We start from the raw sequence: 26,863 nt of genomic DNA, 5'->3' as shown, positions 1-26,863 counted from the left end.
TTCAAATTTAAGAATCAAGTGGGTGCTGTGGCTTAGCTGGTTAAAGCGCCTGTCTAGTAAACAGGAGATCCTGAGTTCAACTCTCAGCAGTCCCTTGCTTTTCTCATTGTTATATAACAAATCATTTTTATTAGGTCTTATTCCGATACCATTAAAATATAAAAGTCTGATTCATCTTACTGTTGAACAGATCGTCTTAAACCTTATAAAAACACAAGTATTTTCAAGATTATAGAATGAATACTGTTATTGCCAAATGAAAAAAAGACATATCTATGAGAAAGACGTAGATGAAATTTCTACCTAGATTTGAGCAATATTAATACCTTCATGATTTTTTTTTTTAAAGGATTCAAGAAATGAAATTGAGTTTTATAAGAGTACCTGTTTATTAAAACATATTAATACTTTCGTAGTGATTGAGTATGTTTTCGTGTTTAAGATTACAATACATATAAAGAAGAATTTATAGCAGGAAACACATTTTCATCATCAACAATAAATTATGTATGCATTTCTTACTATTAATGTTGGTGCTGTGGCTTAGTGGTTAAAGCGCCTGTCTCATAAACAGGAAATCCTGAGTTCAAATCTCAGCAGCACCTAAATGTTTTCTCCATGCTTTCCGAATAATTTTCATCAAACAAATGTTGAATACAATTTAAGAATAAACATCTGGTTCTATGAACTTTAGAATAAGTTATCTTAAAAATTAAATAAAATGCTTGGTATTGTGAAGATTTTTGTAGGAATGCATTGACTGAAATAGGGAAAAGAAAATGACAAAGAACAAGATAGAGGTGAATGATCACTCTATTGTTGAATTCAACTAATCCATTCTTCAGCAAGGTATATTTTAAAATGATATGAATAGGGTAAGCTTCAAATTAGAGAGGTGTTTTTGAATAAGTGAAGAGTCTTCATTCATCTTAAGTGTTTGAGTAGAGAAGTGTGTGAACTTAGAAAAGAATATGAAAGTGAAAAAGCAATATTCTCTTGAACACCATAAAGAAAAGTGTTTCAAATTTAAGAATCAAGTGGGTGCTGTGGCTTAGCTGGTTAAAGTGCCTGTCTAGTAAACAGGAGATCCTGAGCTCAACTCTCAGCAGTGCCTTGCTTTTCTCATTGTTATATAACAAATCATTTTCATTAGGTCTTATTCCGATACAATTAAAATATAAAAGTCTGATTCATCTTACTGTTGAACAGATCACCTTTAACCTTATAAAAACCCAGGTATTTTCAAGATTATAGAATGAATACTGTTATTGCAAAATGAAAAAAAGTACATATCTATGAGAAAGACGTAGATGAAATGTCTACCAAGATTGGAGCAATATTATTACCTTCATGAAATTTTTTTTTAAAGAATTCAAGAAATGAAATTGGGTTTTATAAGAGTACCTGTTTATTATAATATATGAATCCTTGCGAAGTGATTGAGTATCTTTTCGTGTTTAAGATTACAATACATATAAAGAAGAATTTATAGCAGAAAACACATTTTCATCATCAACAATAAATTATTTATGCATTTTTTACTATTACCGTTGGTGCTGTGGCTTAGTGGTTAAAGCTCCTATCTCGTAAACAGGAAATCCTGAGTTCAAATCTCAGCAGCATTTAACTGTTTTCTTCATGCTTTCCGAATAATTTTCATCAAACAAGTGATGAATACAATTTAAGTATAAACATCTGGTTCTATGAACTTTAGAATAAGTTATCTTAAAAATTAAATAAAATACTTGGTATTGTGAGGATTTTTGTAGGAATGCATTGATTGAAATAGGGAAAAGAAAATGACAAAGAACAAGATAGAGGTGAATGATCACTCTATTGTTGAATTCAACTAATCCATTCTTCAGCAAGGTATATTTTAAAATGATATGAATAGGGTAAACTTCAAATTAGAGAGGTGTTTTTGAATAAGTGAAGAGTCTTCATTCATCTTAAGTTCATGAGTAGAGAAGTGTGTGAACTTAGAAAAGAATATGAAAGTGAAAAAGCATTATTCTCTTGAACACCATAAAGAAAAAGTTTTCAAAATTAAGAATCAAGTGGGTGCTGTGGCTTAGCTGGTTAAAACGCCTGCCTAGTAAACAGGAGATCCTGAGTTCAACTCTGAGCTGTGCCTTGCTTTTCTCATTGTTATATAACAAATCATTTTCATTAGGTCTTATTCCGATACAATTAAAATATAAAAGTCTGATTCATCAAACTGTTGAACAGATTATCTTTAACCTTATAAAAACCCAAGTATTTTCAAGATTATAGAATGAATACTGTTATTGCAAAATGAAAAAAATACATATCTATGAGAAAGACGTAGATGAAATGTCTACCTAGATTGGAGCAATATTATTACCTTCATGAAAAAAAATTATAAAGAATTCAAGAAATGAAATTGGGTTTTATAGGAGTACCTGCTTATTAAAACATATTAATCCTTGCGTAGTGAATGAGTATCTTTTCGTGTTTAAGATTACAATACATATAAAGAAGAATTTATAGCAGAAAACACATTTTCATCATTAACAATAAATTCTTTATGCATTTTTTACTATTACTGTTGGTGCTGTGGCTTAGTGGTTAAAGCTCCTGTCCCGTAAACAGGAAATCCTGAGTTCAATTCTCAGCAGCATTTAACTGTTTTCTCCATGCTTTCCGAATAATTTTCATCAAACGAGTGTTGAATACAATTTAAGTATAAACATCTGGTTCTATGAACTTTAGAATAAGTTATCTTAAAAATTAAATAAAATGCTTGGTTTTGTGAAGATTTTTGTAGGAATGCATTGACTGAAATAGGGAAAAGAAAATGACAAAGAACAAGATAGAGGTGAATGATCACTCTATTGTTGAATTCAACTAATCCATTCTTCAGCAAGGTATATTTTAAAATGATATGAATAGGGTAAACTTCAAATTAGAGAGGTGTTTTTGAATAAGTGAAGAGTCTTCATTCATCTTAAGTTTATGAGTAGAGAAGTGTGTGAACTTAGAAAAGAATATGAAAGTGAAAAAGCATTATTCTCTTGAACACCATAAAGAAAAAGTTTTCAAAATTAAGAATCAAGTGGGTGCTGTGGCTTAGCTGGTTAAAACGCCTGCCTAGTAAACAGGAGATCCTGAGTTCAACTCTGAGCTGTGCCTTGCTTTTCTCATTGTTATATAACAAATCATTTTCATTAGGTCTTATTCCGATACAATTAAAATATAAAAGTCTGATTCATCAAACTGTTGAACAGATTATCTTTAACCTTATAAAAACCCAAGTATTTTCAAGATTATAGAATGAATACTGTTATTGCAAAATGAAAAAAATACATATCTATGAGAAAGACGTAGATGAAATGTCTACCTAGATTGGAGCAATATTATTACCTTCATGAAAAAAAATTATAAAGAATTCAAGAAATGAAATTGGGTTTTATAGGAGTACCTGCTTATTAAAACATATTAATCCTTGCGTAGTGAATGAGTATCTTTTCGTGTTTAAGATTACAATACATATAAAGAAGAATTTATAGCAGAAAACACATTTTCATCATTAACAATAAATTCTTTATGCATTTTTTACTATTACTGTTGGTGCTGTGGCTTAGTGGTTAAAGCTCCTGTCCCGTAAACAGGAAATCCTGAGTTCAATTCTCAGCAGCATTTAACTGTTTTCTCCATGCTTTCCGAATAATTTTCATCAAACGAGTGTTGAATACAATTTAAGTATAAACATCTGGTTCTATGAACTTTAGAATAAGTTATCTTAAAAATTAAATAAAATGCTTGGTTTTGTGAAGATTTTTGTAGGAATGCATTGACTGAAATAGGGAAAAGAAAATGACAAAGAACAAGATAGAGGTGAATGATCACTCTATTGTTGAATTCAACTAATCCATTCTTCAGCAAGGTATATTTTAAAATGATATGAATAGGGTAAACTTCAAATTAAAGAGGTGTTTTTGAATAAGTGAAGAGTCTTCATTCATCTTAAGTGTTTGAGTAGAGAAGTGTGTGAACTTAGAAAAGAATATGAAAGTGAAAAAGCAATATTCTCTTGAACACCATAAAGAAAAGTGTTTCAAATTTAAGAATCAAGTGGGTGCTGTGGCTTAGCTGGTTAAAGCGCCTGTCTAGTAAACAGGAGATCCTGAGTTCAACTCTCAGCAGTCCCTTGCTTTTCTCATTGTTATATAACAAATCATTTTTATTAGGTCTTATTCCGATACCATTAAAATATAAAAGTCTGATTCATCTTACTGTTGAACAGATCGTCTTAAACCTTATAAAAACACAAGTATTTTCAAGATTATAGAATGAATACTGTTATTGCCAAATGAAAAAAAGACATATCTATGAGAAAGACGTAGATGACATTTCTACCTAGATTTGAGCAATATTAATACCTTCATGATTTTTTTTTTAAAGGATTCAAGAAATGAAATTGAGTTTTATAAGAGTACCTGTTTATTAAAACATATTAATACTTTCGTAGTGATTGAGTATGTTTTCGTGTTTAAGATTACAATACATATAAAGAAGAATTTATAGCAGGAAACACATTTTCATCATCAACAATAAATTATGTATGCATTTCTTACTATTAATGTTGGTGCTGTGGCTTAGTGGTTAAAGCGCCTGTCTCATAAACAGGAAATCCTGAGTTCAAATCTCAGCAGCACCTAAATGTTTTCTCCATGCTTTCCGAATAATTTTCATCAAACAAATGTTGAATACAATTTAAGAATAAACATCTGGTTCTATGAACTTTAGAATAAGTTATCTTAAAAATTAAATAAAATGCTTGGTATTGTGAAGATTTTTGTAGGAATGCATTGACTGAAATAGGGAAAAGAAAATGACAAAGAACAAGATAGAGGTGAATGATCACTCTATTGTTGAATTCAACTAATCCATTCTTCAGCAAGGTATATTTTAAAATGATATGAATAGGGTAAGCTTCAAATTAGAGAGGTGTTTTTGAATAAGTGAAGAGTCTTCATTCATCTTAAGTGTTTGAGTAGAGAAGTGTGTGAACTTAGAAAAGAATATGAAAGTGAAAAAGCAATATTCTCTTGAACACCATAAAGAAAAGTGTTTCAAATTTAAGAATCAAGTGGGTGCTGTGGCTTAGCTGGTTAAAGTGCCTGTCTAGTAAACAGGAGATCCTGAGCTCAACTCTCAGCAGTGCCTTGCTTTTCTCATTGTTATATAACAAATCATTTTCATTAGGTCTTATTCCGATACAATTAAAATATAAAAGTCTGATTCATCTTACTGTTGAACAGATCACCTTTAACCTTATAAAAACCCAGGTATTTTCAAGATTATAGAATGAATACTGTTATTGCAAAATGAAAAAAAGTACATATCTATGAGAAAGACGTAGATGAAATGTCTACCAAGATTGGAGCAATATTATTACCTTCATGAAAAAAAATTGTAAAGAATTCAAGAAATGAAATTGGGTTTTATAAGAGTACCTGTTTATTAAAATATATGAATCCTTGCGTAGTGATTGAGTATCTTTTCGTGTTTAAGATTACAATACATATAAAGAAGAATTTATAGCAGAAAACACATTTTCATCATCAACAATAAATTATTTATGCATTTTTTACTATTACCGTTGGTGCTGTGGCTTAGTGGTTAAAGCTCCTATCTCGTAAACAGGAAATCCTGAGTTCAAATCTCAGCAGCATTTAACTGTTTTCTTCATGCTTTCCGAATAATTTTCATCAAACAAGTGATGAATACAATTTAAGTATAAACATCTGGTTCTATGAACTTTAGAATAAGTTATCTTAAAAATTAAATAAAATACTTGGTATTGTGAGGATTTTTGTAGGAATGCATTGATTGAAATAGGGAAAAGAAAATGACAAAGAACAAGATAGAGGTGAATGATCACTCTATTGTTGAATTCAACTAATCCATTCTTCAGCAAGGTATATTTTAAAATGATATGAATAGGGTAAACTTCAAATTAGAGAGGTGTTTTTGAATAAGTGAAGAGTCTTCATTCATCTTAAGTTTATGAGTAGAGAAGTGTGTGAACTTAGAAAAGAATATGAAAGTGAAAAAGCATTATTCTCTTGAACACCATAAAGAAAAAGTTTTCAAAATTAAGAATCAAGTGGGTGCTGTGGCTTAGCTGGTTAAAACGCCTGTCTAGTAAACAGGAGATCCTGAGTTCAACTCTGAGCTGTGCCTTGCTTTTCTCATTGTTATATAACAAATTATTTTCATTAGGTCTTATTCCGATACAATTAAAATATAAAAGTCTGATTCATCTTACTGTTGAACAGATCATCTTAAACCTTATAAAAACACAAGTATTTTCAAGATTATAGAATGAATACTGTTATTGCCAAATAAAAAAAATACATATCTATGAGAAAGACGTAGATGACATTTCTACCTAGATTTGAGCAATATTAATACCTTCATGATTTTTTTTTTAAAGAATTCAAGAAATGAAATTGAGTTTTATAAGAGTACCTGTTTATTAAAACATATTAATACTTGCGTAGTGATTGAGCATGTTTTCGTGTTTAAGATTACAATACATATAAAGAAGAATTTATAGCAGGAAACACATTTTCATCATCAACAATAAATTATGTATGCATTTCTTACTATTAACGTTGGTGCTGTGGCTTAGTGGTTAAAGCGCCTGTCTCGTAATCAGGAAATCCTGAGTTCAAATCTCAACAGCACCTAACTCTTTTCTCCATGCTTTCCGAATAATTTTCATCAAACAAATGTTGAATACAATTTAAGAATAAACATCTGGTTCTATGAACTTTAGAATAAGTTATCTTAAAAATGAAATAAAATGCTTGGTATTGTGAAGATTTTTGTAGGAATGCATTGACTGAAATAGGGAAAAGAAAATGACAAAGAACAAGATAGAGGTGAATGATCACTCTATTGTGGAATTCAACAAATCCATTCTTCAGCAAGGAATATTTTAAAATGATATGAATAGGGTAAACTTCAAATTAGAGAGGTGTTTTTGAATAAGTGAAGAGTCTTCATTCATCTTAAGTGTTTGAGTAGAGAAGTGTGTGAACTTAGAAAAGAATATGAAAGTGAAAAAGCAATATTCTCTTGAACACCATAAAGAAAAGTGTTTCAAATTTAAGAATCAAGTGGGTGCTGTGGCTTAGCTGATTAAAGCGCCTGTCTAGTAAACAGGAGATCCTAAGTTCAAATCTCAGCAGCGCCTTGCTTTTCTCATTGTAATATATAACAAATCATTTTCATTAGGTCTTATTCCGATACAATTAAAATATAAAATTCTGATTCATCTTACTGATGAACAGATCATCTTTAACCTTATAAAAACCCAAGTATTTTCAAGATTATAGAATGAATAATGTTATTGCAAAATGAAAAAAATACATATCTATGAGAAAGACGTAGATGGAATGTCTACCTAGATTGGAGCAATATTATTACCTTCATGAAAAAAAATTGTAAAGAATTCAAGAAATGAAATTGGGTTTTATAAGAGTACCTGTTTATTAAAACATATTAATACTTGGGTAGTGATTGAGTATGTTTTCCTGTTTAAGATTACAATACATATAAAGAAGAATTTATAGCAGGAAACACATTTTCATCATCAACAATGAATAATTTATGCATTTCTTACTGTCAACGTTGGTGCTGTGGCTTAGTGGTTAAAGCGCCTGTCTCGTAAACAGGAAATCCTGAGTTCAAATCTCAGCAGAACCTAACTGTTTTCTCCATGCTTTCCCAATAGTTTACATCAAACAAATGTTGAATACAATTTAAGAATAAACATCTGGTTCTATGAACTTTAGAATAAGTTATCTTAAACATTAAATAAAATGCTTGGTATTGTGAAGATTTTTGTAGGAATGCATTGACTGAAATAGGGAAAAGAAAATGACAAAGAACAAGATAGAGGTGAATGATCACTCTATTGTTGAATTCAACTAATCCATTCTTCAGCAAGGTATATTTTAAAATGATATGAATAGGGTAAACTTCAAATTAGAGAGGTGTTTTTGAATAAGTGAAGAGTCTTCATTCATCTTAAGTGTTTGAGTAGAGAAGTGTGTGAACTTAGAAAAGAATATGAAAGTGAAAAAGCAATATTCTCTTGAACACCATAAAGAAAAGTGTTTCAAATTCAAGAATCAAGTGGGTGCTGTGGCTTAGCTGGTTAAAGCGCCTGTCTAGTAAACAGGAGATCCTGAGTTCATCTCTCAGCAGTGCCTTGCATTTTCTCATTGTTATATAACAAATCATTTTCATTAGGTCTTATTCCGATACAATTAAAATATAAAAGTCTGATTCATCTTACTGTTGAACAGTTCACCTTTAACCTTATAAAAACCCAGGTATTTTCAAGATTATAGAATGAATACTATTATTGCAAAATGAAAAAAGTACGTATCTATGAGAAAGACGTAGATGAAATGTCTACCAAGATTGGAGCAATATTATTACCTTCATGAAAAAAAATTGTAAAGAATTCAAGAAATGAAATTGGGTTTTATAAGAGTACCTGTTTATTAAAATATATGAATCCTTGCGTAGTGATTGAGTATCTTTTCGTGTTTAAGATTACAATACATATAAAGAAGAATTTATAGCCGGAAACACATTTTCATCATCAACAATGAATAATTTATGCATTTCTTACTGTCAACGTTGGTGCTGTGGCTTAGTGGTTAAAGCGCCTGTCTCGTAAACAGGAAATCCTGAGTTCAAATCTCAGCAGAACCTAACTGTTTTCTCCATGCTATCCGAATAATTTACATCCAACAAATGTTGAATACAATTTAAGAATAAACATCTGGTTCTATGAACTTTAGAATAAGTTATCTTAAACATTAAATAAAATGCTTGGTATTGTGAAGATTTTTGTAGGAATGCATTGACTGAAATAGGGAAAATAAAATGACAAAGAACAAGATAGAGGTGAATGATCACTCTATTGTTGAATTCAACTAATCCATTCTTCAGCAAGGTATATTTTAAAATGATATGAATAGGGTAAACTTCAAATTAGAGAGGTGTTTTTGAATAAGTGAAGAGTCTTCATTCATCTTAAGTGTTTGAGTAGAGAAGTGTGTGAACTTAGAAATGAATATAAAAGTGAAAAAGCAATATTCTCTTGAACACCATAAAGAAAAGTGTTTCAAAATAAAGAATCAAGTGGGTGCTGTGGCTTAGCTGGTTAAAGCGCCTGTCTACAGGAGATCCTGAGTTCAACTCTCAGCAGTGCCTTGCTTTTCTCATTGTTATATAACAAATCATTTTCATTAGGTCTTATTCCGATACAATTAAAATATAAAAGTCTGATTCATCTTACTGTTGAACAGATCATCTTTAACCTTATAAAAACCCAAGTATTTTCAAGATTATAGAATGAATACTGTTATTGCAAAATGAAAAAAATACATATCTATGAGAAAGACGTAGATGAAATTTCGACCTAGATTTGAGCAATATTAATACCTTCATGATTTTTTTTTAAAGAATTCAAGAAATGAAATTGAGTTTTATAAGAGTACCTGTTTATCAAAACATATTAATACTTGCGTAGTGATTGAGTATGTTTTCGTGTTTAAGATTCCAATACATATAAAGAAGAATTTATAGCAGGAAACACATTTTCATCATCAACAATGAATAATTTATGCATTTCTTACTGTCAACGTTGGTGCTGTGGCTTAGTGGTTAAAGCTCCTGTCTCGTAAACAGGAAATCCTGAGTTCAATTCTCAGCAGCATTTAACTGTTTTCTCCATGCTTTCCGAATAATTTTCATCAAACAAGTGTTGAATACAATTTAAGTATAAACATCTGGTTCTATGAACTTTAGAATATGTTATCTTAAAAATTAAATAAAATGCTTGGTATTGTGAAGATTTTTGTAGGAATGCATTGACTGAAATAGGGAAAAGAAAATGACAAAGAACAATATAGAGGTGAATGATCACTCTATTGTTGAATTCAACTAATCCATTCTTCAGCAAGGTATATTTTAAAATGATATGAATAGGGTAAACTTCAAATTAGAGAGGTGTTTTTGAATAAGTGAAGAGTCTTCATTCATTTTTATAGAATTCAAGAAATGAAATTGAGTTTTATAAGAGTACCTGTTTATCAAAACATATTAATACTTGCGTAGTGATTGAGTATGTTTTCATGTTTAAGATTACAATACATATAAAGAAGAATTTATAGCAGGAAACACATTTTCATCATCAACAATAAATTATGTATGCATTTCTTACTATTAACGTTGGTGCTGTGGCTTAGTGGTTAAAGCGCCTGTCTCGTAAACAGGAAATCCTGAGTTCAAATCCCAGCAGCACCTAAATGTTTTCTCCATGCTTTCCGAATAATTTTCATCAAACAAATGTTGAATACAATTTAAGAATAAACATCTGGTTCTATGAACTTTAGAATAAGTTATCTTAAAAATTAAATAAAATGCTTGGTATTGTGAAGATTTTTGTAGGAATGCATTGACTGAAATAGGGAAAAGAAAATGACAAAGAACAAGATAGAGGTGAATGATCACTCTATTGTTGCATTTAACTAATCCATTCTTCAGCAAGGTATATTTTAAAATGATATGAATAGGGTAAACTTCAAATTAGAGAGGTGTTTTTGAATAAGTGAAGAGTCTTCATTCATCTCAAGTGTTTGAGTAGAGAAGTGTGTGAACTTAGAAAAGAATATGAAAGTGAAAAAGCAATATTCTCTTGAACACCATAAAGAAAAGTGTTTCAAATTTAAGAATCAAGTGGGTGCTGTGGCTTAGCTGGTTAAAGCGCCTGTCTAGTAAAAAGGAGATCCTGAGTTCAACTCTCAGCAGTGCCTTGCTTTTCTCATTGTTATATAACAAATCATTTTCATTAGGTCTTATTCCGATACAATTAAAATATAAAAGTCTGATTCATCTTACTGTTGAACAGATCATCTTAAACCTTATAAAAACACAAGTATTTTCAAGATTATAGAATGAATACTGTTATTGCAAAATGAAAAAAATACATATCTATGAGAAAGACGTAGATGAAATTTCTACCTGGATTTGAGCAATATTAATACCTTCATGATTTTTTTTAAAGAATTCAAGAAATGAAATTGAGTTTTATAAGAGTACCTGTTTATCAAAACATATTAATACTTGCGTAGTGATTGAGTATGTTTTCGTGTTTAAGATTCCAATACATATAAAGAAGAATTTATAGCAGGAAACACATTTTCATCATCAACAATAAATTATGTATGCATTTCTTACTATTAACGTTGGTGCTGTGGCGTAGTGGTTAAAGCACCTGTCTCGTAAACAGGAAATCCTGAGTTCAAATCTCAGCAGCACCTAAATGTTTTCTCCATGCTTTCCGAATAATTTTCATCAAACAAATGTTGAATACAATTTAAGAATAAACATCTGGTTCTATGAACTTTAGAATAAGTTATCTTAAAAATTAAATAAAATGCTTGGTATTGTGAAGATTTTTGTAGGAATGCATTGACTGAAATAGGGAAAAGAAAATGACAAAGAACAAGATAGAGGTGAATGATCACTCTATTGTTGAATTCAACTAATCCATTCTTCAGCAAGGTATATTTTAAAATGATATGAATAGGGTAAACTTCAAATTAGAGAGGTGTTTTTGAATAAGTGAAGAGTCTTCATTCATCTTAAGTGTTTGAGTAGAGAAGTGTGTGAACTTAGAAAAGAATATGAAAGTGAAAAAGCAATATTCTCTTGAACACCATAAAGAAAAGTGTTTCAAATTTAAGAATCAAGTGGGTGCTGTGGCTTAGCTGGTTAAAGCGCCTGTCTAGTAAACAGGAGATCCTGAGTTCATCTCTCAGCAGTGCCTTGCATTTTCTCATTGTTATATAACAAATCATTTTCATTAGGTCTTATTCCGATACAATTAAAATATAAAAGTCTGATTCATCTTACTGTTGAACAGTTCACCTTTAACCTTATAAAAACCCAGGTATTTTCAAGATTATAGAATGAATACTATTATTGCAAAATGAAAAAAGTACGTATCTATGAGAAAGACGTAGATGAAATGTCTACCAAGATTGGAGCAATATTATTACCTTCATGAAAAAAAATTGTAAAGAATTCAAGAAATGAAATTGGGTTTTATAAGAGTACCTGTTTATTAAAATATATGAATCCTTGCGTAGTGATTGAGTATCTTTTCGTGTTTAAGATTACAATACATATAAAGAAGAATTTATAGCAGGAAACACATTTTCATCATCAACAATGAATAATTTATGCATTTCTTACTGTCAACGTTGGTGCTGTGGCTTAGTGGTTAAAGCGCCTGTCTCGTAATCAGGAAATCCTGAGTTCAAATCTCAGCAGAACCTAACTGTTTTCTCCATGCTTTCCGAATAATTTACATCAAACAAATGTTGAATACAATTTAAGAATAAACATCTGGTTCTATGAACTTTAAAATAAGTTATCTTAAACATTAAATAAAATGCTTGGTATTGTGAAGATTTTTGTAGCAATGCATTGACTGAAATAGGGAAAAGAAAATGACAAAGAACAAGATAGAGGTGAATGATCACTCTATTGTTGAATTCAACTAATCCATTCTTCAGCAAGGTATATTTTAAAATGATATGAATAGGGTAAACTTCAAATTAGAGAGGTGTTTTTGAATAAGTGAAGAGTCTTCATTCATCTTAAGTGTTTGAGTAGAGAAGTGTGTGAACTTAGAAAAGAATATGAAAGTGAAAAAGCAATATACTCTTGAACACCATAAAGAAAAGTGTTTCAAAATAAAGAATCAAGTGGGTGCTGTGGCTTAGCTGGTTAAAACGCCTGTCTAGTAAACAGGAGATCCCAAGTTCAACTCTGAGCTGTGCCTTGCTTTTCTCATTGTTATATAACAAATCATTTTCATTAGGTCTTATTCCGATACAATTAAAATATAAAAGTCTGATTCATCTTACTGTTGAACAGTCCACCTTTAACCTTATAAAAACCCAGGTATTTTCAAGATTATAGAATGAATACTATTATTGCAAAATGAAAAAAGTACGTATCTATGAGAAAGACGTAGATGAAATGTCTACCAAGATTGGATCAATATTATTACCTTCATGAAAAAAAATTGTAAAGAATTCAAGAAATGAAATTGGGTTTTATAAGAGTACCTGTTTATTAAAATATATGAATCCTTGCGTAGTGATTGAGTATCTTTTCATGTTTAAGATTACAATACATATAAAGAAGAATTTATAGCAGGAAACACATTTTCATCATCAACAATGAATAATTTATGCATTTCTTACTGTCAACGTTGGTGCTGTGGCTTAGTGGTTAAAGCGCCTGTCTCGTAAACAGGAAATCCTGAGTTCAAATCTCAGCAGAACCTAACTGTTTTCTCCATGCTTTCCGAATAATTTACATCAAACAAATGTTGAATACAATTTAAGAATAAACATCTGGTTCTATGAACTTTAGAATAAGTTATCTTAAACATTAAATAAAATGCTTGGTATTGTGAAGATTTTTGTAGGAATGCATTGACTGAAATAGGGAAAAGAAAATGACAAAGAACAAGATAGAGGTGAATGATCACTCTATTGTTGAATTCAACTAATCCATTCTTCAGCAAGGTATATTTTAAAATGATATGAATAGGGTAAACTTCAAATTAGAGAGGTGTTTTTGAATAAGTGAAGAGTCTTCATTCATCTTAAGTGTTTGAGTAGAGAAGTGTGTGAACTTAGAAAAGAATATAAAAGTGAAAAAGCAATATTCTCTTGAACACCATAAAGAAAAGTGTTTCAAAATAAAGAATCAAGTGGGTGCTGTGGCTTAGCTGGTTAAAGCGCCTGTCTAGTAAACAGAAGATCCTGAGTTCAAATCTCAGCAGCGCCTTGCTTTTCTCATTGTAATATATAACAAATCATTTTCATTAGGTCTTATTCCAATACAATTAAAATATAAAAGTCTGATTCATCTTACTGATGAACAGATCATCTTTAACCTTATAAAAACCCAAGTATTTTCAAGATTATAGAATGAATAATGTTATTGCAAAATGAAAAAATACATATCTATGAGAAAGACGTAGATGAAATGTCTACCTAGATTGGAGCAATATTATTACCTTCATGAAAAAAAATTGTAAAGAATTCAAGAAATGAAATTGGGTTTTATAAGAGTACCTGTTTATTAAAACATATTAATACTTGCGTAGTGATTGAGTATGTTTTCCTGTTTAAGATTACAATACATATAAAGAAGAATTTATAGCAGGAAACACATTTTCATCATCAACAATGAATAATTTATGCATTTCTTACTGTCAACGTTGGTGCTGTGGCTTAGTGGTTAAAGCTCCTGTCTCGTAAACAGGAAATCCTGAGTTCAATTCTCAGCAGCATTTAACTGTTTTCTCCATGCTTTCCGAATAATTTTCATCAAACAAGTGTTGAATACAATTTAAGTATAAACATCTGGTTCTATGAACTTTAGAATAAGTTATCTTAAAAATTAAATAAAATGCTTGGTATTGTGAAGATTTTTGTAGGAATGCATTGACTGAAATAGGGAAAAGAAAATGACAAAGAACAATATATAGGTGAATGATCACTCTATTGTTAAATTCAACTAATCCATTCTTCAGCAAGGTATATTTTAAAATGATATGAATAGGGTAAACTTCAAATTAGAGAGGTGTTTTTGAATAAGTGAAGAGTCTTCATTCATCTTAAGTGTTTGAGTAGAGAAGTGTGTGAACTTAGAAAAGAATATGAAAGTGAAAAAGCAATATTCTCTTGAACACCATAAAGAAAAGTCTTTCAAATTTAAGAATCAAGTGGGTGCTGTGGCTTAGCTGGTTAAAGCACCTGTCTAGTAAACAGGAGATCCTGAGTTCAACTCTCAGCAGTGCCTTGCTTTTCTCATTGTTATATAACAAATCATTTTCATTAGGTCTTATTCCGATACACTTAAAATATAAAAGTCTGATTCATCTTACTGTTGAACAGATCATCTTAAACCTTATAAAAACACAAGTATTTTCAAGATTATAGAATGAATACTGTTATTGCAAAATGAAAAAAATACATATCTATGAGAAAGACGTAGATGAAATTTCTACCTAGATTTGAGCAATATTAATACCTTCATGATTTTTTTTAAAGAATTCAAGAAATGAAATTGAGTTTTATAAGAGTACCTGTTTATCAAAACATATTAATACTTGCGTAGTGATTGAGTTTGTTTTCATGTTTAAGATTACAATACATATAAAGAAGAATTTATAGCAGGAAACACATTTTCATCATCAACAATAAATTATGTATGCATTTCTTACTATTAACGTTGGTGCTGTGGCTTAGTGGTTAAAGCACCTGTCTCGTAAACAGGAAATCCTGAGTTCAAATCTCAGCAGCACCTAAATGTTTTCTCCATGCTTTCCGAATAATTTTCATCAAACAAATGTTGAATACAATTTAAGAATAAACATCTGGTTCTATGAACTTTAGAATAAGTTATCTTAAAAATTAAATAAAATGATTGGTATTGTGAAGATTTTTGTAGGAATGCATTGACTGAAATAGGGAAAAGAAAATGACAAAGAACAAGATAGAGGTGAATGATCACTCTATTGTTGCATTTAACTAATCCATTCTTCAGCAAGGTATATTTTAAAATGATATGAATAGGGTAAACTTCAAATTAGAGAGGTGTTTTTGAATAAGTGAAGAGTCTTCATTCATCTCAAGTGTTTGAGTAGAGAAGTGTGTGAACTTAGAAAAGAATATGAAAGTGAAAAAGCAATATTCTCTTGAACACCATAAAGAAAAGTGTTTCAAATTTAAGAATCAAGTGGGTGCTGTGGCTTAGCTGGTTAAAGCGCCTGTCTAGTAAACAGGAGATCCTGAGTTCAACTCTCAGCAGTGCCTTGCTTTTCTCATTGTTATATAACAAATCATTTTCATTAGGTCTTATTCCGATACAATTAAAATATAAAAGTCTGATTCATCTTACTGTTGAACAGTTCACCTTTAACCTTATAAAAACCCAGGTATTTTCAAGATTATAGAATGAATACTATTATTGCAAAATGAAAAAAGTACGTATCTATGAGAAAGACGTAGATGAAATGTCTACCAATATTGGAGCAATAATATTACCTTCATGAAAAAAAATTGTAAAGAATTCAAGAAATGAAATTGGGTTTTATAAGAGTACCTGTTTATTAAAATATATGAATCCTTGCATAGTGATTGAGTATCTTTTCGTGTTTAAGATTACAATACATATAAAGAAGAATTTATAGCAGAAAACACATTTTCATCATCAACAATAAATTATTTATGCATTTTTTACTATTACCGTTGGTGCTGTGGCTTAGTGGTTAAAGCTCCTATCTCGTAAACAGGAAATCCTGAGTTCAAATCTCAGTAGCATTTAACTGTTTTCTCCATGCTTTCCGAATAATTTTCATCAAACAAGTGTTGAATACAATTTAAGTATAAACATCTGGTTCTATGAACTTTAGAATAAGTTATCTTAAAAATTAAATAAAATGCTTGGTATTGTGAGGATTTTTGTAGGAATGCATTGACTGAAATAGGGATAAGAAAATGACAAAGAACAAGATAGAGGTGAATGTTTACTCTATTGTTGAATTCAACTAATCCATTCTTCAGCAAGGTATATTTTAAAATTATATGAATAGGGTAAACTTCAAATTAGAGAGGTGTTTTTGAATAAGTGAAGAGTCTTCATTCATCTTAAGTGTTTGAGTAGAGAAGTGTGTGAACTTAGAAAAGAATATGAAAGTGAAAAAGCAATATTCTCTTGAACACCATAAAGAAAAGTGTTTCAAATTTAAGAATCAAGTGGGTGCTGTGGCTTAGCTGGTTAAAGCGCCTGTCTAGTAAACAGGAGATCCTGAGTTCAAATCTCAGCAGCGCCTTGCTTTTCTCATTGTTATATAACAAATCATTTTCATTAGGTCTTATTCCGATACAATTGAAATATAAAAGTCTGATTCATCTTACTGTTGAACAGATCATCTTTAACCTTATAAAAACCCAAGTATTTTCAAGATTATAGAATGAATACTGTTATTGCAAAATGAAAAAAATACATATCTATGAGAAAGACGTAGATGAAATGTCTACCTAGATTGGAGCAATATTATTACCTTCATGAAAAAAATTGTAAAGAATTCAAGAAATGAAATTGGGTTTTATAAGAGTACCTGTTTATTAAAACATATTAATACTTGCGTAGTGATTGAGTATGTTTTCGTGTTTAAGATTACAATACATATAAAGAAGAATTTATAGCAGGAAACACATTTTCATCATCAACAATAAATTATGTATGCATTTCTTACTATTAACGTTGGTGCTGTGGCTTAGTGGTTAAAGCGCCTGTCTCGTAAACAGGAAATCCTGAGTTCAAATCTCAGCAGCACCTAAATGTTTTCTCTATGCTTTCCGAATAATTTTCATCAAACAAATGTTGAATACAATTTAAGAATAAACATATGGTTCTATGAACTTTAGAATAAGTTATCTTAAAAATGAAATAAAATGCTTGGTATTGTGAAGATTTTTGTAGGAATGCATTGACTAAAGTAGGGAAAAGAAAATGACAAAGAACAAGATAGAGGTGAATGATCACTCTATTGTGGAATTCAACAAATCCATTCTTCAGCAAGGAATATTTTAAAATGATATGAATAGGGTAAACTTCAAATTAGAGAGGTGTTTTTGAATAAGTGAAGAGTCTTCATTCATCTTAAGTGTTTGAGTAGAGAAGTATGTGAACTTAGAAAAGAATATGAAAGTGAAAAAGCAATATTCTCTTGAACACCATAAAGAAAAGTGTTTCAAGTTTAAGAATCAAGTGGGTGCTGTGGCTTAGCTGGTTAAAGCGCCTGTCTAGTAAACAGGAGATCCTGAGTTCAAATCTCAGCAGCACCTTGCTTTTCTCATTATAATATATAACAAATCATTTTCATTAGGTCTTATTCCGATACAATTAAAATATAAAAGTCTGATTCATCTTACTGATGAACAGATCATCTTTAACCTTATAAAAACCCAAGTATTTTCAAGATTATAGAATGAATAATGTTATTGCAAAATGAAAAAAATACATATCTATGAGAAAGACGTAGATGAAATGTCTACCTAGATTGGAGCAATATTATTACCTTCATGAAAAAAAATTGTAAAGAATTCAAGAAATGAAATTGGGTTTTATAAGAGTACCTGTTTATTAAAACATATTAATACTTGCGTAGTGATTGAGTATGTTTTCCTGTTTAAGATTACAATACATATAAAGAAGAATTTATAGCAGGAAACACATTTTCATCATCAACAATGAATAATTTATGCATTTCTTACTGTCAACGTTGGTGCTGTGGCTTAGTGGTTAAAGCTCCTGTCTCGTAAACAGGAAATCCTGAGTTCAATTCTCAGCAGCATTTAACTGTTTTCTCCATACTTTCCGAATAATTTTCATCAAACAAGTGTTGAATACAATTTAAGTATAAACATCTGGTTCTATGAACTTTAGAATAAGTTATCTTAAACATTAAATAAAATGCTTGGTATTGTGAAGATTTTTGTAGGAATGCATTGACTGAAATAGGGAAAAGAAAATGACAAAGAACAAGATAGAGGTGAATGATCACTCTATTGTTGAATTCAACTAATCCATTCTTCAGCAAGGTATATTTTAAAATGATATGAATAGGGTAAACTTCAAATTAGAGAGGTGTTTTTGAATAAGTGAAGAGTCTTCATTCATCTTAAGTGTTTGAGTAGAGAAGTGTGTGAACTTAGAAAAGAATATGAAAGTGAAAAAGCAATATTCTATTGAACACCATAAAGAAAAGTGTTTCAAATTCAAGAATCAAGTGGGTGCTGTGGCTTAGCTGGTTAAAGCGCCTGTCTAGTAAACAGGAGATCCTGAGTTCATCTCTCAGCAGTGCCTTGCATTTTCTCATTGTTATATAACAAATCATTTTCATTAGGTCTTATTCCGATACAATTAAAATATAAAAGTCTGATTCATCTTACTGTTGAACAGTTCACCTTTAACCTTATAAAAACCCAGGTATTTTCAAGATTATAGAATGAATAATGTTATAGCAAAATGAAAAAAATACATATCTATGAGAAAGACGTAGATGAAATGTCTACCTAGATTGGAGCAATATTATTACCTTCATGAAAAAAAATTGTAAAGAATTCAAGAAATGAAATTGGGTTTTATAAGAGTACCTGTTTATTAAAACATATTAATACTTGCGTAGTGATTGAGTATGTTTTCCTGTTTAAGATTACAATACATATAAAGAAGAATTTATAGCAGGAAACACATTTTCATCATCAACAATGAATAATTTATGCATTTCTTACTGTCAACGTTGGTGCTGTGGCTTAGTGGTTAAAGCTCCTGTCTCGTAAACAGGAAATCCTGAGTTCAATTCTCAGCAGCATTTAACTGTTTTCTCCATACTTTCCGAATAATTTTCATCAAACAAGTGTTGAATACAATTTAAGTATAAACATCTGGTTCTATGAACTTTAGAATAAGTTATCTTAAACATTAAATAAAATGCTTGGTATTGTGAAGATTTTTGTAGGAATGCATTGACTGAAATAGGGAAAAGAAAATGACAAAGAACAAGATAGAGGTGAATGATCACTCTATTGTTGAATTCAACTAATCCATTCTTCAGCAAGGTATATTTTAAAATGATATGAATAGGGTAAACTTCAAATTAGAGAGGTGTTTTTGAATAAGTGAAGAGTCTTCATTCATCTTAAGTGTTTGAGTAGAGAAGTGTGTGAACTTAGAAAAGAATATGAAAGTGAAAAAGCAATATTCTCTTGAACACCATAAAGAAAAGTGTTTCAAATTCAAGAATCAAGTGGGTGCTGTGGCTTAGCTGGTTAAAGCGCCTGTCTAGTAAACAGGAGATCCTGAGTTCATCTCTCAGCAGTGCCTTGCATTTTCTCATTGTTATATAACAAATCATTTTCATTAGGTCTTATTCCGATACAATTAAAATATAAAAGTCTGATTCATCTTACTGTTGAACAGTTCACCTTTAACCTTATAAAAACCTAGGTATTTTCAAGATTATAGAATGAATACTATTATTGCAAAATGAAAAAAGTACGTATCTATGAGAAAGACGTAGATGAAATGTCTACCAAGATTGGAGCAATATTATTACCTTCATGAAAAAAAATTGTAAAGAATTCAAGAAATGAAATTGGGTTTTATAAGAGTACCTGTTTATTAAAATATATGAATCCTTGCGTAGTGATTGAGTATCTTTTCGTGTTTAAGATTACAATACATATAAAGAAGAATTTATAGCCGGAAACACATTTTCATCATCAACAATGAATAATTTATGCATTTCTTACTGTCAACGTTGGTGCTGTGGCTTAGTGGTTAAAGCGCCTGTCTCGTAAACAGGAAATCCTGAGTTCAAATCTCAGCAGAACCTAACTGTTTTCTCCATGCTATCCGAATAATTTACATCCAACAAATGTTGAATACAATTTAAGAATAAACATCTGGTTCTATGAACTTTAGAATAAGTTATCTTAAACATTAAATAAAATGCTTGGTATTGTGAAGATTTTTGTAGGAATGCATTGACTGAAATAGGGAAAATAAAATGACAAAGAACAAGATAGAGGTGAATGATCACTCTATTGTTGAATTCAACTAATCCATTCTTCAGCAAGGTATATTTTAAAATGATATGAATAGGGTAAACTTCAAATTAGAGAGGTGTTTTTGAATAAGTGAAGAGTCTTCATTCATCTTAAGTGTTTGAGTAGAGAAGTGTGTGAACTTAGAAATGAATATAAAAGTGAAAAAGCAATATTCTCTTGAACACCATAAAGAAAAGTGTTTCAAATTAAAGAATCAAGTGGGTGCTGTGGCTTAGCTGGTTAAAGCGCCTGTCTACAGGAGATCCTGAGTTCAACTCTCAGCAGTGCCTTGCTTTTCTCATTGTTATATAACAAATCATTTTCATTAGGTCTTATTCCGATACAATTAAAATATAAAAGTCTGATTCATCTTACTGTTGAACAGATCACCTTTAACCTTATAAAAACCCAGGTATTTTCAAGATTATAGAATGAATACTATTATTGCAAAATGAAAAAAGTACGTATCTATGAGAAAGACGTAGATGAAATGTCTACCAAGATTGGAGCAATATTATTACCTTCATGAAATTTTTTTTTAAAGAATTCAAGAAGTGAAATTGGGTTTTATAAGAGTACCTGTTTATTAAAATATATGAATCCTTGCGTAGTGATTGAGTATCTTTTCGTGTTTAAGATTACAATACATATAAAGAAGAATTTATAGCAGAAAACACATTTTCATCATCAACAATAAATTATTTATGCATTTTTTGCTATTACTGTTGGTGCTGTGGCTTAGTGGTTAAAGCTCCTGTCTCGTAAACAGGAAATCCTGAGTTCAATTCTCAGCAGCATTTAACTGTTTTCTCCATGCTTTCCGAATAATTTTCATCAAACAAGTGTTGAATACAATTTAAGTATAAACATCTGGTTCTATGAACTTTAGAATAAGTTATCTTAAAAATTAAATAAAATGCTTGGTATTGTGAGGATTTTTGTAGGAATGCATTGACTGAAATAGGGAAAAGAAAATGACAAAGAACAAGATAGAGGTGAATGATCACTCTATTGTTGAATTCAACTAATCCATTCTTCAGCAAGGTATATTTTAAAATGATATGAATAGGGTAAGCTTCAAATTAGAGAGGTGTTTTTGAATAAGTGAGGAGTCTTCATTCATCTTAAGTGTTTGAGTAGAGAAGTGTGTGAACTTAGAAAAGAATATGAAAGTGAAAAAGCAATATTCTCTTGAACACCATAAAGAAAAGTGTTTCAAATTTAAGAATCAAGTGGGTGCTGTGGCTTAGCTGGTTAAAGCGCCTGTCTAGTAAAAAGGAGATCCTGAGTACAACTCTCAGCAGTGAATTGCTTTTCTCATTGTTATATAACAAATCATTTTTATTAGGTCTTATTCCGATACAATTAAAATATAAAAGTCTTATTCATCTTACTGTTGAACAGATCATCTTAAACCTTATAAAAACACAAGTATTTTCAAGATTATAGAATGAATACTGTTATTGCCAAATGAAAAAAATACATATCTATGAGAAAGACGTAGATGAAATTTCTACCTAGATTTGAGCAATATTAATACCTTCATGATTTTTTTTTTAATGGCTTCAAGAAATGAAATTGAGTTTTATAAGAGTACCTGTTTATTAAAACATTAATACTTGCGTAGTGATTGAGTATGTTTTCGTGTTTAAGATTACAATACATATAAAGAAGAATTTATAGCAGGAAACACATTTTCATCATCAACAATAAATTATGTATGCATTTCTTACTATTAACGTTGGTGCTGTGGCTTAGTGGTTAAAGCGCCTGTCTCGTAAACAGGAAATCCTGAGTTCAAATCTCAACAGCACCTAACTGTTTTCTCCATGCTTTCCGAATAATTTTCATCAAACAAATGTTGAATACAATTTAAGAATAAACATCTGGTTCTATGAACTTTAGAATAAGTTATCTTAAAAATGAAATAAAATGCTTGGTATTGTGAAGATTTTTGTAGGAATGCATTGACTGAAATAGGGAAAAGAAAATGACAAAGAACAAGATAGAGGTGAATGATCACTCTATTGTGGAATTCAACTAATCCATTCTTCAGCAAGGTATATTTTAAAATGATATGAATAGGGTAAACTTCAAATTAGAGAGGTGTTTTTGAATAAGTGAAGAGTCTTCATTCATCTTAAGTGTTTGAGTAGAGAAGTGTGTGAACTTAGAAAAGAATATGAAAGTGAAAAAGCAATATTCTCTTGAACACCATAAAGAAAATTTAAGAATCAAGTGGGTGCTGTGGCTTAGCTGGTTAAAGCGCCTGTCTAGTAAACAGGAGATCCTGAGTTCAAATCTCAGCAGCGCCTTGCTTTTCTCATTGTAATATATAGCAAATCATTTTCATTAGGTCTTATTCCGACACAAATAAAAAATAAAAATGTCTGCTTCATCTCACTGTTGAACAGATCATCTTTAACCTCATAAAAACCCAAGTATTTTCAAGATTATAGAATGAATACTGTTATTGCAAAATGAAAAAAATACATATCTATGAGAAAGACGTAGATGAAATTTCTACCTAGATTGGAGCAATATTATTACCTTCATGAAAAAAAATTGTAAAGAATTCAAGAAATGAAATTGGGTTTTATAAGAGTACCTGTTTATTAAAACATATTAATACTTGCGTAGTGATTGAGTATGTTTTCGTGTTTAAGATTACAATACATATAAAGAAGAATTTATAGCAGGAAACACATTTTCATCATCAACAATGAATAATTTATGCATTTCTTATTATTAACGTTGGTGCTGTGGCTTAGTGGTTAAAGCGACTGTCTCGTAAAAGGGAAATCCTGAGTTCAAAACTCAGCAGAACCTAACTATTTTCTCCATGCTTTCCGAATAATTTACATCAAACAAATGTTGAATACAATTTAAGAATAAACATCTGGTTTTATGAACTTTAGAATAAGTTATCTTAAAAATTAAATAAAATGCTTGGTATTGTGAAGATTTTTGTAGGAATGCATTAACTGAAATAGGGAAAAGAAAATGACAAAGAACAAGATAGAGGTGAATGGAAAGGGGCGACCACTCGGTCCCCCCGAACGTATGGCGGAGTGCCTCGATCCCCCCGGGAAGCCATTTTCGGGCGGGAGGCGCGTCTCGGCTGGTATGCCCGAAGCGGCGTAGCCAGGGCGCGCTTTTTCCCGCCCTAGAGTGGGCTGGCCTAGACACCGACGTAGCCAGCCCCGCCCTAGGGGCAGGCAGGGGCGGGTTCTCGCCCGCCCTGAAGACGGATAAAAAGAGACGCAAGACCAGAAGACGTCCTCTTGTTCTTGTGCTCCGAAGCTGCACCTCCTCGCTACCCGTGAGCTCGGGACAGAACAAAGAGCCAATTTTGAGCGTTTTGATCTTTTTTCTTTGTCTTCTAGATACTTCGTCGGAGAGATGCCCAAGAAAGGCGTAAAGAGAATGACGACCGACCAGATGGTGCGGGCCCTTTTCAAAGAGATGTCCGACATAAAGAAACGGTTGGCGGAGCGAGACGGGGAGGAGGGTTCGGGCCCTGCGCCGGCTGGAGGGAGACCTAAGAGGCCAAAAAGGGTTCCAGCCGGTGGGGACGTCCCGGTTCCCTCTGCCCCGCTCGAGGCGCCGACCCCAGTACCGATGGAGGGGAATCCAATCCCCGTTGTCGTCACACCGACATCCAATGAAGACATGCCCCCCGAGCTGGCAGCACAGCTAGCAGCATGGTTGGGGGATAGTAGTGATGGCGCCACGGCTGCCGAGGCACAGGCGTTGATAAGAGGGCTGCGTGAGAAGAGAGATGCAGCTAAAGTGACTGCGCCGTTGGCGGGAATAGACAAGCCGCAAGCGGCAGAAACAGCGTCCGGTTCAGGTAAGCGGCCATTGCCGATTGCAAGGGACGAGTCAGCACCCTCTCGTAGAGAGAGATTGGGACAACATGTGCCTTTAGCTATAAAGGAAAAGATCTGGGCGGGGGAATATGTGAATATTTTCTCCTTGCTTGTTGATCATTATGAGGTGGAGCATGTTAAGAGTCAGAAGGACCTAATGCACCCGAGTGTTTGGCGCGCAAAAATGGCCGCCTTTAAGGTAAATGAGAATATTGGCAACTGGGGCAATGCGTGGGGTATTTTTACATCGATTTTGGGGGAACGTAGGCCCGAGTTGCTTCCTGAGTTTCCCATTTATCAATCACGAATCATGGGTTACTCGACAGCGTATCAGGGTAACCATTGGTTCTGTTATGACAATCTGTTCAGGAAAGAAAAGGAGCATAACAAGGGTTTGACTTGGGATTGTTACGATTCTGTCACATGGGATAAAATGAAAGAATCAGGAATGTTAAAAATGCCATTGGTTGGGAGCAATGTTGTTGATTACTCCCGCCAAAATGTGGGGACGCCCTTTCGACCAAGTACGAGCACCGACGATTATTCGAGACCCGCAGGCAATACAGGGAGAAAGGGTTTCTGCTTTAATTTCAACAAAGGGAAATGTACCAGGCCTCCGGGATCGTGTAAATTCAAACACGAATGTAGTACTTGTGGGTCATCCCATCCTGAGTCATCGTGCAGAGCCAGAACGAGTGAGAATGGGGGTAAGGGAGGCGCCAAACAGGTCTAAGTTAGTCCGAGGGGCGCCTTTACCAACCCCGATTGATACCTTGGCAATGATCCCCTGGCTCAGCGAATACCCGGATCGTACTTCTGCTGGGGTGCTGCGGAACGGTTTTTCACACGGTTTCCGCATCCCGGTGGGGGACTTTCAGGGTGTAGGGATGTGCAAAAATCAACTCTCCGTTTTACAACATACATCTGTAGTGCAAGAGAAGATTCAGAAAGAGGTTAGCCGGGGACGGGTCGCTGGCCCGTTTAGTGTACCCCCGGTACCGAATTTTGTCTGTTCTCCGTTAGGGGTGGTCCCCAAGAAGGACCCAGGTGAGTTTCGTTTGATCCATAATCTGTCTGCTCCACATGGTCTTTCGGTGAACGATGCAATTGATCCAGAAGTTTGTTCGGTGCGATACGCATCGTTTGACGAGGCAGTAGCCATCTTGAATCGCCTGGGGCCCGGGACGTTGATGGCGAAATCAGATATCGAGTCAGCGTTCCGGTTGCTCCCGGTACACCCAGACGACCAGCGTCTTCTGGGATTCGGGTTTCAGGGGTCATTTTACATGGATAGGTGTATGCCAATGGGATGCTCTATATCATGTGCTTATTTTGAGAAATTCAGTACTTTCCTGCAATGGGTGTTCACTAAGAAAACGGGTTTCCGAAATGTAATGCACTACCTTGACGACTTTTTGTTCCTTGGCCCCGCCGGAAATCACGAATGAGCCCAGGCCTTAGCTGAATTCTGTGTGTTGATGGGTCATTTTGGCGTGCCATTGGCACCGGGTAAAACTATGGGTCCCACGACTTGCCTCGAGTTTTTGGGGATCGAGTTGGACTCAAGGGAGGGGTGTTTCCGTTTACCAGCTGGCAAAGTGTTGACATTCAGGGCAGCCCTCCAAGTATGTTTAAATGCATCTAAGGTTACACTGCATCAGTTGCAACAATTGGTGGGAAAGTTGAACTTTGCCTTGAGGGTGATCCCAATGGCCCGCCCCTTTTCCCACTCAATTGCCCAGGCGATGGTTGGCCTAAAGGAGGGTCATCATCGCACGAGGTTATCGGCTGAGGTCCGCCAGGACATGCGGATTTGGTTAGCATTTTTGGCGGACTTCAATGGCCGAGTCGTCTGGAACAAGCCAGCCGTGTCCTCCGAAGAGTTGGGGCTATGGACAGATTCAGCCGGAAGCATAGGCTTTGGCGCCATCTTCGGCACAAAATGGTCTGCACAAAGATGGCCCCCATGGTGGCACGAGAAGGGGCTGACGAGTAATATCGCTTTCCTTGAACTATTTCCCATTCTGGTGGCCCTGAGAACATGGCCAGAAGGTTTCAGAGATCATTCTGTCGTGTTCTGGTCCGACAATATGACCGTTGTAGAATGCATCAATAGCCAGGCAGCCCGTTGTAAATTGATTTTGAGGCTGCTCAAAGAAATTGTCTTACTGTGTATGCAACTGAACGTGATATTCAGAGCAAAACATGTCCCGGGGGTGATGAATCAGG

The 26,863-nt window shown here is 32.8% G+C and overlaps 21 non-coding genes across 21 annotated transcripts; all 21 read left to right on the top strand.

Moving 5' to 3' along the window:
- The first annotated feature begins 532 nt into the window (after positions 1-532).
- Positions 533-605, top strand: TRNAM-CAU (transfer RNA methionine (anticodon CAU)). The gene has a single exon. It is a non-coding gene; the product is annotated as a tRNA-Met (tRNA).
- A 4,003-nt stretch (positions 606-4,608) lies between these two features.
- TRNAM-CAU (transfer RNA methionine (anticodon CAU)) lies at positions 4,609-4,681 on the top strand. Its single transcript has one exon. It is a non-coding gene; the product is annotated as a tRNA-Met (tRNA).
- A 2,986-nt stretch (positions 4,682-7,667) lies between these two features.
- On the top strand, positions 7,668-7,740 carry TRNAT-CGU (transfer RNA threonine (anticodon CGU)). Its single transcript has one exon. It is a non-coding gene; the product is annotated as a tRNA-Thr (tRNA).
- Positions 7,741-8,687: 947 nt separating this feature from the next.
- TRNAT-CGU (transfer RNA threonine (anticodon CGU)) lies at positions 8,688-8,760 on the top strand. Its single transcript has one exon. It is a non-coding gene; the product is annotated as a tRNA-Thr (tRNA).
- Positions 8,761-9,699: 939 nt separating this feature from the next.
- On the top strand, positions 9,700-9,772 carry TRNAT-CGU (transfer RNA threonine (anticodon CGU)). The gene has a single exon. It is a non-coding gene; the product is annotated as a tRNA-Thr (tRNA).
- Positions 9,773-10,286: 514 nt separating this feature from the next.
- On the top strand, positions 10,287-10,359 carry TRNAT-CGU (transfer RNA threonine (anticodon CGU)). Its single transcript has one exon. It is a non-coding gene; the product is annotated as a tRNA-Thr (tRNA).
- Positions 10,360-13,341: 2,982 nt separating this feature from the next.
- TRNAT-CGU (transfer RNA threonine (anticodon CGU)) lies at positions 13,342-13,414 on the top strand. Its single transcript has one exon. It is a non-coding gene; the product is annotated as a tRNA-Thr (tRNA).
- Positions 13,415-13,849: 435 nt separating this feature from the next.
- On the top strand, positions 13,850-13,923 carry TRNAT-AGU (transfer RNA threonine (anticodon AGU)). Its single transcript has one exon. It is a non-coding gene; the product is annotated as a tRNA-Thr (tRNA).
- A 438-nt stretch (positions 13,924-14,361) lies between these two features.
- On the top strand, positions 14,362-14,434 carry TRNAT-CGU (transfer RNA threonine (anticodon CGU)). The gene has a single exon. It is a non-coding gene; the product is annotated as a tRNA-Thr (tRNA).
- A 435-nt stretch (positions 14,435-14,869) lies between these two features.
- Positions 14,870-14,943, top strand: TRNAT-AGU (transfer RNA threonine (anticodon AGU)). Its single transcript has one exon. It is a non-coding gene; the product is annotated as a tRNA-Thr (tRNA).
- Positions 14,944-15,377: 434 nt separating this feature from the next.
- Positions 15,378-15,450, top strand: TRNAT-CGU (transfer RNA threonine (anticodon CGU)). The gene has a single exon. It is a non-coding gene; the product is annotated as a tRNA-Thr (tRNA).
- Positions 15,451-15,885: 435 nt separating this feature from the next.
- TRNAT-AGU (transfer RNA threonine (anticodon AGU)) lies at positions 15,886-15,959 on the top strand. The gene has a single exon. It is a non-coding gene; the product is annotated as a tRNA-Thr (tRNA).
- Positions 15,960-16,904: 945 nt separating this feature from the next.
- TRNAT-AGU (transfer RNA threonine (anticodon AGU)) lies at positions 16,905-16,978 on the top strand. Its single transcript has one exon. It is a non-coding gene; the product is annotated as a tRNA-Thr (tRNA).
- A 436-nt stretch (positions 16,979-17,414) lies between these two features.
- On the top strand, positions 17,415-17,487 carry TRNAT-CGU (transfer RNA threonine (anticodon CGU)). Its single transcript has one exon. It is a non-coding gene; the product is annotated as a tRNA-Thr (tRNA).
- Positions 17,488-17,922: 435 nt separating this feature from the next.
- Positions 17,923-17,996, top strand: TRNAT-AGU (transfer RNA threonine (anticodon AGU)). Its single transcript has one exon. It is a non-coding gene; the product is annotated as a tRNA-Thr (tRNA).
- Positions 17,997-18,435: 439 nt separating this feature from the next.
- On the top strand, positions 18,436-18,508 carry TRNAT-CGU (transfer RNA threonine (anticodon CGU)). Its single transcript has one exon. It is a non-coding gene; the product is annotated as a tRNA-Thr (tRNA).
- A 947-nt stretch (positions 18,509-19,455) lies between these two features.
- On the top strand, positions 19,456-19,528 carry TRNAT-CGU (transfer RNA threonine (anticodon CGU)). Its single transcript has one exon. It is a non-coding gene; the product is annotated as a tRNA-Thr (tRNA).
- Positions 19,529-20,475: 947 nt separating this feature from the next.
- On the top strand, positions 20,476-20,548 carry TRNAT-CGU (transfer RNA threonine (anticodon CGU)). Its single transcript has one exon. It is a non-coding gene; the product is annotated as a tRNA-Thr (tRNA).
- Positions 20,549-21,489: 941 nt separating this feature from the next.
- On the top strand, positions 21,490-21,562 carry TRNAT-CGU (transfer RNA threonine (anticodon CGU)). The gene has a single exon. It is a non-coding gene; the product is annotated as a tRNA-Thr (tRNA).
- A 943-nt stretch (positions 21,563-22,505) lies between these two features.
- Positions 22,506-22,578, top strand: TRNAT-CGU (transfer RNA threonine (anticodon CGU)). The gene has a single exon. It is a non-coding gene; the product is annotated as a tRNA-Thr (tRNA).
- A 425-nt stretch (positions 22,579-23,003) lies between these two features.
- On the top strand, positions 23,004-23,077 carry TRNAT-AGU (transfer RNA threonine (anticodon AGU)). Its single transcript has one exon. It is a non-coding gene; the product is annotated as a tRNA-Thr (tRNA).
- The last annotated feature ends 3,786 nt before the right edge of the window (positions 23,078-26,863 follow it).

This window comes from Lissotriton vulgaris, chromosome 12 (genome assembly GCF_964263255.1).
Source record: "Lissotriton vulgaris chromosome 12, aLisVul1.2, whole genome shotgun sequence".
In the NCBI taxonomy this organism is placed as follows: domain Eukaryota; kingdom Metazoa; phylum Chordata; class Amphibia; order Caudata; family Salamandridae; genus Lissotriton; species Lissotriton vulgaris.
The sequence above is the reverse complement of the archived record's forward strand: the minus strand, read 5'-3'. Positions and strand labels throughout refer to the sequence as shown.